At 44.5% G+C, this 9,827-nt stretch overlaps 1 long non-coding RNA gene across 2 annotated transcripts in view; it reads left to right on the top strand.

Moving 5' to 3' along the window:
* Positions 1 to 9,827, top strand: part of LOC119470187 — a 22,854-nt gene that overhangs the window by 4,263 nt on the left and 8,764 nt on the right. Inside the window, exons 2-3 of one of the 2 annotated variants that reach the window (XR_005199064.1) lie at positions 7,279 to 7,481; positions 7,596 to 8,335. This is a non-coding gene — a long non-coding RNA (uncharacterized LOC119470187). Of the gene's footprint in view, positions 1 to 7,278; positions 7,482 to 7,595; positions 8,336 to 9,827 lie in introns of those variants that run through there. The other variant, XR_005199065.1, reaches the window with a different exon arrangement.

The raw sequence follows: 9,827 nt of genomic DNA, 5'->3' as shown, positions 1-9,827 counted from the left end.
AGTAGCTGGGATTACAGGCACGCGCCACCATGCCCAGCTAATTTTTTGTATTTTTTTAGTAGAGACGGGGTTTCACCATGTTGACCAGGATGGTCTCGATCTCTTGACCTCGTGATCCACCCGCCTCGGCCTCCCAAAGTGCTGGGATTACAGGCTTGAGCCACCGCGCCCGGCCTTAAAAACATTTTTGTTGAGTCTTCGTCTCACTCTGTCACCCAGGCTGAAGTGCAGTGGTATGAACACATTTCATGCAGCCTCAACTTCTTGGACTCAAGGGATCCTCCTGCCTCAGCCTTGCAAGTAGCAGGGACTGCACCATCATGCTTAGCTATTTTTAAAATTATTATTATTTTTTGTAGAGACAAGGTCGCACCACGTTGTCTAGGCTGGTCTCAAACTCCTGGCCTCCAGTGAGCCTCCCGCCTCAGCCTCCCAAAGTGCTATGACGAGAGGTATAAGCCACCATGCCCAGCCTTAAAAACATTCTTAATAACATTAAATAATTAAAATTACTCATTATTTTTGCCGATATATCCAAACGTGGGAAGATTATTTGTTCATTTATTTAGAAAAAAACAGATGATGCAAATAATTGCAGTCACTGGGAAATTAACTCCCTCAAACTAATTGGTCAGTTTTGCATTCTGGCTGTGAGTTTATTTTTACATGACTCTGTGAGAAGCCCAGCCATCATTACAAAAAAAGTTGATGTTATAAAGGTATTTTTTTTCTGAAACAGCCACTGCATATGGACTTTGCAAAACAAATTAAGTGACTTTAATACTACGACAGCAATACAAGTAAAATATTTTTGAAATTGAGTGTTTTAATTGCTCCACTTTCATGAATAATCATTTTTATGATTTTATGAATAACTTTTGCTTCCTATATAGTTAGAGTTCCCCAAGGATACGCTTTCTTTTTTTTTTTTCTTTTTTCAGTTTCCACATGCTACAGTGTGAACTTTTCCATATGAAAACATTTTTTCCACACCTGCTGTAATAAAACCTCTGGCTGCTGCATGAGAGTGTTCCTCCCAGCTGCTCGTGGCCTGTGCAAGACTGGGCTGGGTGCCCTCATGCTTGCCTGCACAAGCTGGTGCAAGGGTCTCTCTGAGCTCTGAATGCAGGGTCAGGACTGTCACACATGCCTAGTTGCACTTAGCACTGCAGTGGCTCTTCAGGGGGCAGCACCTAATATATATTCACAAGTATAGCCCACGGGCTCCTGGTGCCCTGTATCCTGGCCAATGCTGGGTATTTCCTGTCTTTCTAATTTCGATCTCTCTAACTGGTATAAAGTAGCTATCTCACCAACATGAGTTTTTCATTTCAATTATTGTATTTATCATTTCTAGAAGCTCTTTTTTCTAGGTTCCTTCAAAACTCTGCCATACCACTTTTCACTTTTCCTTCTTTCCTATTTCTTTGAAATAATAAAATTAGAGTTTTTGTAGTATGTATCAGGCAGTTGTAATATTTAATTCAAGTTTTTATTTTTTGATACAATGTCTCACTCTGTCATTCAGGCTGGAGTGCAGTGGCACAATCTCAGCTCACTGCCAACCTTTGCCTCCCAGATTCAAGTGAGGTGATTCTCCTGCCTCCCGAGTAGCTGGGATTACAGGCATGCACCACCACACCTGGCTAATTTTTTTTTTCTTTTGGTACTCTTAGTAGAGAATGGGTTTCACAATGTTGGACAGGCTGGTCTTGAATTCCCAACCTCAGGTGATCTGCCTGCCTTGGCTTCCCAAAGTCCTGGGATTACAGACATAAGCCATCTCACTCAGCCAGATAGTTGTAACATTTAAAGTCTTTACATGGAGACGCCATGAGACCATAGAGCACCTTTACACAAATTAGAACAAGTGGCCTTTTTTTTTTTGGAGACAGGATCTTGTTCTGTCTCCCAGGCTGAAATACAGTGGCGCAATCACAGCTCACTGCTGCCTCAGCCTCCCTGGGCTCAAGCAATCCTCCTACCTCAGCCCTCCAAGTAACTGGCACGTACCAGCATGCCTGGCTATTTTTTTTTAACTTTTCTTGTAGAGACAGTGTCTTACTATGTTGCACAGGCTGGTCTTGAACTCCTTGCTTCATATGATCCTCTCACCTCAGCCTCCCAAAGTGCTGGCATTATGGGCATAAGCCACCATCTCTGCAAAAGATTATGTCACAAAACCAGACCAGCTCTGCCAAGCAGAACTTTCCAGCATGGTGGTGGCACAAAAATTCACCCACACTCTCACCACTCATGCAGTCTCTGGGTCCTGGGACACATAGCTGTTGGTGGCCACATACTCTATGACATCCCTGCCCCTAGCTGTTAGATTTAGAGTCCCACAGCTGCAGAAATTGGACTTCTAGGGCACTGACCTGAAGCCTAATTTCCTTGTGTCTCTAGTTATCTTTGACTATATGCTGGTCATTATATATGAAAAATTACTTGTGGGAATAATTTAAGGGCCAAGATGAAGGTGATTTCCTCTGCAGAGAATTTGTGTTTGCATCTGGTAGGAGCTTGGGAGCACTGTCAGTCTTGGGCTATCCAAAGTCAAGGCTTGGGGGTTCCCCGGATAATCCAGGCAAAAGGAACCAGGCTGTAATTCTGGCAGGTTGGTCCACTTCTAGTTCACTGGGGAAAAGGGGATGTCCTGATAGATTTCCCACCTAGGATGGTGCTGGGCTGTGAGACAGATCCTTTCATTGAAAGAGGCCATTGGGCTGGACGCAGTGGTTCTCAGAACTTTGGGAGGCCAAAGCAGGAGGATTGCTTGAGGCCAGGAGGTCAAGTCTAGCCTGGGCAACACAGTGAGACATTATCTCTACAAAAAGAAAATAAAAGAAGAAAGAGAGAGAGAAGAAGAAAGAAAAAGGAAGGAAGGGAGGGAGGGAGGGAAGGAGGGAGAGAAAAATACATCATCAAAAGAAGCTCGACCCTCCACCCTCCCCTGGTGGGCAAAATTCCCTGGAGAGAGAACAGCCTCTGGACTCCCCTCTCCTTTGGTTCCTGTTGCCTACAGAGTGATGCTGTTTCACCTTGTCAATTATTTGCAGATGTTTTCATTTTTTTGTTGTTGTTTTTTTTTTGAGATGGAGTCTTGTTCTGTTGTCCAGACTGGAGTGCAGTGGTGCGATCTTGGCTCACTGCAGCCTCTGCCTCCCGGGTTCAAGCAATTCTCCTGTCTAGCCTCCCAAGTAGCTGGGATTGCAGGTGCCCGCCACAATGCTTGGCTAATTTTTGTATTTTTAGTAGAGACACGGTTTCATCATGTTGTCCAAGCTGGTCTCAAACTCCTGACCTCCTGTGATCTGCCCAACTTGGTTTCCCAAAGTGCTGGGATTACAGGCGTGAGCCACCATGCCTGGCCTGTTTTCAGTATTTTATTCAACTTATTTAGTTGTTTTTAGCTGGAGGATTGCTTGAGAGAGTTATACTCCTATTACCAGAAAAAGGAAGTCCTGTTGTTTTAATTTCTTTGATTAGTGGTGAATCCTAGCGTCTTTTCTTACATTGGTAGCAGTTCAAGCTTCCTCTTCTGTGAAATGCCTACTCATTCCCTGTGACCTTCACTCTTATAGTCTCCTGGCTTTCTCTTGTTGATTTGTGGATGTTCCTTAAATACTCTAGGTACTAATTCCATGTTAATTTTACATGTTATATCTTCTCCTAGTTTATTATCCATCCAATACTTTTATGGTGTCTTTTACTTAATAGAAATCCTTAATTGTGACGCAGGCAAGTTCAACATATTGTTCTCCTCTAGACGGTTTGCAATTTGTTGACATCTTCCTTATTAATTGTCATTCAGACAAAGCCAGTTTTTCCAGCATCATTCAACCTGCATAAAGTAGAGGGATTCTGGTCCCCCTCTTTTGTTCACTGAGCCTGTATTCTCACAGTCTAAGTCTGCAGAGTTGGTGACCTTATCACACGGCTGCTTCATTCATTAGCTTGCAATAAAAACCACAAGTTCCTCACATGTATTGCTGTTAAATCATTCTACCCCCTCATCCTGTGCTTATGAAGCTAAGTTTTAGACAGAAAGGCAGAATACAGATCTCTATTATTCTTCATCTTCGTTCAGCCCACCATTCCAGGCTGCAAAGTTATTTTTGGACCCTGATTTTGTCATCCAGTACTTTGGCTGCCCCAGTTTTTTGCCACCTGAAACTTTGATAAATATGTCATCCATTTCCATGTCCAAGTAGCTGGGAGAATGCGGAACACGAGAGGACTTCGGCCAGATCCCTGGACCATGCCCCCAGGGTCCTCTTTCAGGCAGATATTGATGAATTAATGATGGCATTCCTCCGAAATTTATTGAGAAGAATCTAAGTGGCTGGCCTTAGGCTAAATGCTGGAAATACAAAGGTGGTGAATGAAAGAATTCTGTACTCTCAAAGGGTTCATATTCTAGTGGAGGAGACAGAGGCAATTATATATATATGATATAGACCAGGTATGGTGGCACGTACCTGTAATCCAAGCTACTTGGGAGGCTGAGGCAGAAGAATCACCTGAACCCAGGAGGCGGAGGTTGCAGTGAGCCGAGATCGTGCCGCTGCACTCCAGCCTGGGTGACAGAACAAGACTGTCACTCCCACAAAAAAAAAATTATATATAAGATATAAATTACAACTCACACTTGTGAGTGCTTTTGTTTACAAACCACTCTTTTATAGATTATCTATTTTTTTTTTTTGAGATGAAGTTTTACTTTGTCGCCCAGGCTAGAGTATAATGGCACGATCTCAGCTCACTGCAGCCTCTACCTCCTGGGTTCCGGCAATTCTCCCACCTCAGCCTCCCAAGTAACTGAGACTACAAATGTGTGCCACCATGCCTGGCTAATTTGTTGTAATTTTAGTAGAGATGGCGTTTCATCATATTGGCCAGGCTGGTCACAAACTCCTGACCTCAAGTGATCCGCCCGCTTGGCCCCCCAAAGTGCTGAGATTACAGACGTTAGCCACCATCCCTGACCGGATTATCTCTTTTGAGTCCTCTTTGGGACAGGCAGGAATAAATTCACTTAGCCACACCCACATTTCCACATTCTTCTTAGGGTTATTACTAGGAAATGAATCAAATGCTTTGCTGAAATTTGGGTGCACCATGTCTCTAGTACTAGGAGAAGTATTTCAAACGTGAAGGAGATCAGTCCAGTGTGAATTGCTCTGGTGTGAACACAGGAGTTCCCTTTTATAACTGCATATTATTTGTTCATCATTCATTGCCAGATTCCTTCCTCAAAGGTCTCCAATGCAAGTTCTCTCACTCTGCAGGACTAGGGTGATCAAGAAGATGCTCTTATGGTCCTGTTTATCCAAAGTCGCTGTTTACCCTTTCTACCCAGAAAGTCAGGGGAGCCTGGTAAAGCCCTCTCCTAGGTCCCAGTACTGACTTCCCCCAGTGGGAGGTAAAGTGCAGAATGCAGTGTTCCTCCAACTGGGGAGTCCTGTCCCATAAATGAATTATGAAATGAACTTGGTGGGCCGTGACAAGCATGTCTTTCTAAAAAATAGAATGAATAGAATAGAAAATATTAGCAAGCTCTGTAGTGTTAAATTAAATTTGGCCTACAGCTGCCTGCATGTAGCAAAGTGCAACTTCACTTAGTGTGTAAACAAACTGTAACCTAACTTCTTCTAACAAATAGCTGTCTCGGCCAACCACAGCAGCTAAGCTTCAGTCAATCACAGGCTGCCAACTGAGCAGATCATGTCTGCATACGGCAAACACCAACCTGTAACCAATCAAGCTGTTTCTGTATGTCACTTCCTTTTCTGTCTATAAATACTGCCTGTCCATTGCGGGGTAGAGCTCTGTGAACCTTTCCTATTTCTAAGTGCTGCCCGGTTCATGAATTTTTTTTTTTTTTTTTTTTTTACAGGGTCTCACTGTCGCCCAGACTGTGTGCAATGGTATGACCATAGCTCACTGTAGCCTGGAACTCCTGGGCTCAAGTGACCCCATTGCCTCAGCCTCCCAAGTAGCTGAGATCACAAGCATGCACCGCCATGCTGGTGTACCTGATTTTTTTTTTTTTTTTGGAAACAGGGTTTCACTATATTGCCCAGACTGGTCTCAGACTCCTGGGTTCAAGTGATCCTCCCACCTCAGCCTCCCAAAGTGCTGGATTGCAGGCATTAGCCACCACACCCAGTATGAATCATTATTTGCTCAAATAAACTTGGCTAAATTTTTTCAACAAGGTTCTTCTTTTTATAATAATTAGTATGGGTACATACATTTTATAAAATTTCCCTTTCAGTTATCAATTATATGTATGTGTGCTGACTTAGAATCTAAAATATCTTTTTTTTTTGAGACAGAGTCTCACTCTGTCGCCCAGGCTGGAGTGCAGTGGCAAATCTTGGCTCACTGCAATCTCTGCCTCCCAGGTTCAAGCGATCCTCCTGCCTCAGCCTCCCGAGTAGCTGGGATTACAGGCATTTGTCACCCACTCGATTCATTTTTGTATTTTTAGGAGAGACAGGGTTTTGCCGTATTGGCCAGGCTGGTCTCGAACTCCTGACTTCAGGTGATCCGCCTGCCTCTGCCTCCCAAAATGCTGGGATTACAGGCGTGAGTCACCAGGCCCGGTCTAAAATATATTTCTTACTGTGGGTCCTAATCAAAAAAAGCTTAAAAGCAGGTTGGGCATGGTGGCTCATGCCTGTAATCCCAGCACTTTGGGAGGCTGAGGCAGGTGGATTACCTGAGGTCAGGGTTCAAGACCAGCCTAACCAACATGGTGAAGCCCCTTCTCAACTAAATACAAAAAATTAGCCAGGAGTGGTGGCACATGCCTGTAATCCCAGCTACTTGGGACGCTGAGGCAGGAGAATTGCTTGAACCCAGGAGGTGGAGGTTGCAGTGAGCCGAGATTGCACCATTGCACTCCAGCCTGGGCAACAGGAGCAAAACTGTGTCTCAAAAACAAACAAACAAACAACAAACAAAGTTTGAAAGCAACTGACATAGTGACTAAATTTGTACCCTTTTGAGTCAGCTGGAACTGGGCTCAGCTATGTGGTAAATAACTTCTCCAAGAGAATTTCCTCACCAATAAAACAAGATTGTAATATCCATCGCCTTAGATTGTTATATGAAGATTAAATGAGTGCAAATTGCTTAGTCGAGCACCGGGAATGTAATGTGTTCAGAAGATGTGGTGATTATTTTCTAGCTTTAAAGACATGCACACATGGCCTTGTTTCTTTCTCATTCCCAGCTCTATTAATTTCACTTCCTAGTTTCTATTTTCAGCCATGTGGAGAAGCAAGTCTGCGGCTCTCTAGCAATCCTGGATTTTATGGATATTATCTCTCCCATCTCAGAGGGTTTCAAGGCCCATAAACCTGCTCCTCCCGCAGCTTGCAGTTCCGGGGTGGATGAACCGCTCTGTGTCCCAGCCCACTCTCCGCTGTTGAGGATCGGCATCCCGGGATCTTTGGTTACGGAGGGTACAGGTGAGGGTTTTGTTTTTAAACTGGGCTCTCTCCTTCCTTTTCCTCTGAAGAAAGGAAACCTTTTTCCTGCCTGTCCGCCCAACGTTGCAAGCTCCTCCTCGCTTTCCCTCACAGGTCTGCCCTATCCTGCTGAGCCCAGCACATTTCTTTCCTTCTTCCCTGCGCCCCCGTTCCTTGGCCACAGGGTAGAGGTGAGCTCATGCCCCTGCCTCTCCATTCTCTCCACCTCCATTCTGGCATGTTGGCCCCACTGTTCTCAGACTGGAGTGCTCGGGCAATTTGCTTTTTGTTTGGGGGGGCTGTCCAGCTGTAACCCCTTCCCTGGACTGGGCTGCTCCACACTTGGGGTCCAGCCAAGGTCCAGGAAGGGGAGGAGGTTTGGGGATGGAGACTGTGGACCCCACCTCCTCCTGGGAATGGGCACCTGGATGGCAGCTTTATGGCCATGTGAAAGCAGAGCAGACATCACTCATTCCATCCTCATTCATTCACCCACAACAAGTGATGCAGATACCCAAGATGACTAAGAAACGGCCCCTGCTTTCAAAAAGCTCAGTCTAGTCCCATGATGTCCTTGAGCGCACCCCCTCAAAAAAGTTGTATCAAGCAGTGGGTAAGGGGAAGTGACCTCCGAGAAGGATATAACAGTGGAAATTACCTATCTTAACGATACATTTAAATTCAGCTTTGTAAAAGAGTTTTATAGAGTGGGAAAAAGAATCAGAATCGAGTAAATTTGAGAGATGAAGCCAAGTGTGCTTCTAGAAAAGTCTGTTTGCATTTCAAAGGTTTCTCTCCTTTCCACAGTGGCTCATACCTATACTCTCAGTGATTTGGGAGGTCAAGGCCGGGAGGATGACTTGAGTTCAGGAGTTCAAGACCAGCCTGGGCCACATAGGGAGACCTTGTCTCCATAAAAAGTTTAAAAATCGCCAGGTGTGGTGGCATGTGCCTGCCATCCTATTAGGGAGGCTGAGGTGAGAGAATCACTTGAGCCCAGGAGTTCAAGGTTGCAGTGAGCTATGATGGTGTCACTGCACTCTGGCCTGGGTAACAAAATGAGACGTCTCTAAAAAAAATCAGTTTAAATTTAAATTTAAAAATAAGAGATTCTCTCCTTTTAAATAGTCTGGAAACCGAAACCATTCTTGTTTTTCTTTTCTGGTTGCCTCTTTAGTGTCCTGTGTTGGGAGGGCGGCAGGGTGCTGGAGCTCACTTCTAGGCCACACTGACCATAACATTAAACCGTGAGATGCCCATTGCTCACAGCTGTGGTTATTTCCAGGACGCCACTTCTGGAAACAAGGCCTCAAGTGACATCTGTGGGACATTCTTCTCCCTTTAAAAGTGTCAGATAAATATCACTTAGAAAATACTTTGTGGGCCCGGCAAAGTGGCTCACGCCTATAATCCCAGCACTTTGGGAGGGCAAGGCAGGTGGATCACCTAAGGTTGAGAGTTCAAGAGCAGCGTGACCAGCATGGAAAAAACCCGACTCTACTAAAGACACAAAATTAGCCAGGCGTGGTGACACATGCCTGTAACCCCAGCTACTCAGGTGGCTGAGGCAGGAGAATTGCTTGAACCCAGGAGGCAGAGTTTGCAGTGAGCCAAGATGGTGCCAAGCCAAGATCACACCATTGCACTCCAGCCTGGGCAACAAGAGCGAAACTCCATCTCAAAAAAAAATTTGTTTTGCAATTGGTAAAACAGTAAGGAATGAAACAGACACTTCTCAAATACTCCAAGATTATACGTGCTTTTCAGCGTGTATAATCAAATAAAGCTATTGGAACTAGGCTTTAATATTCAAAAAAGACTATTCAGTTAGGAACTATTTGCCTACAAATATTGGCCAAAAATAGATTAAAAATTGTTTTAAATCTGTGCTTTACAAAACATGTGGACTTTTAAAAAAAAATGTGTCAAGCAAATTTCAAAAGAAATGTAGACATTATGGGAAGGTCGTTAAGCAGAACCCTAATCCTGAAAACATAAGTACGAAAGATACTAGTGTCACTTGTAACCATAAGAAAAAAAAGGATATCAGTAGCTAATAATTAGCAAACAATGTCCATATATATATATATAAATTTTTTTTTGAGACTAGGACTCACTCAGGCTAGGTGCGATCCGGGCTTATGGCAGCCTTGACCTCCTGGGCTCAGCTGATCCTCCCACCTCAACCTCCCGAGTAGCTGGGACCAGAGGCACGAGCCACCATGCCCAGCTAATTTTCTTATTTTCTATAGAGACAGGATTTTGCCATGTTGCCCAGGCTGCTGTAGAACTCCTGGGCTCAAGGGATCTACCCACTTTGGCTTCCCAAAGTGCTGGGATTACAGG

The sequence above is a fragment of the Cebus imitator genome, unplaced genomic scaffold (assembly GCF_001604975.1).
Source record: "Cebus imitator isolate Cc_AM_T3 unplaced genomic scaffold, Cebus_imitator-1.0 Scaffold24, whole genome shotgun sequence".
Classification (NCBI taxonomy): Eukaryota; Metazoa; Chordata; class Mammalia; order Primates; family Cebidae; genus Cebus; species Cebus imitator.
This window is presented reverse-complemented; position numbering and strand designations above follow the sequence as displayed.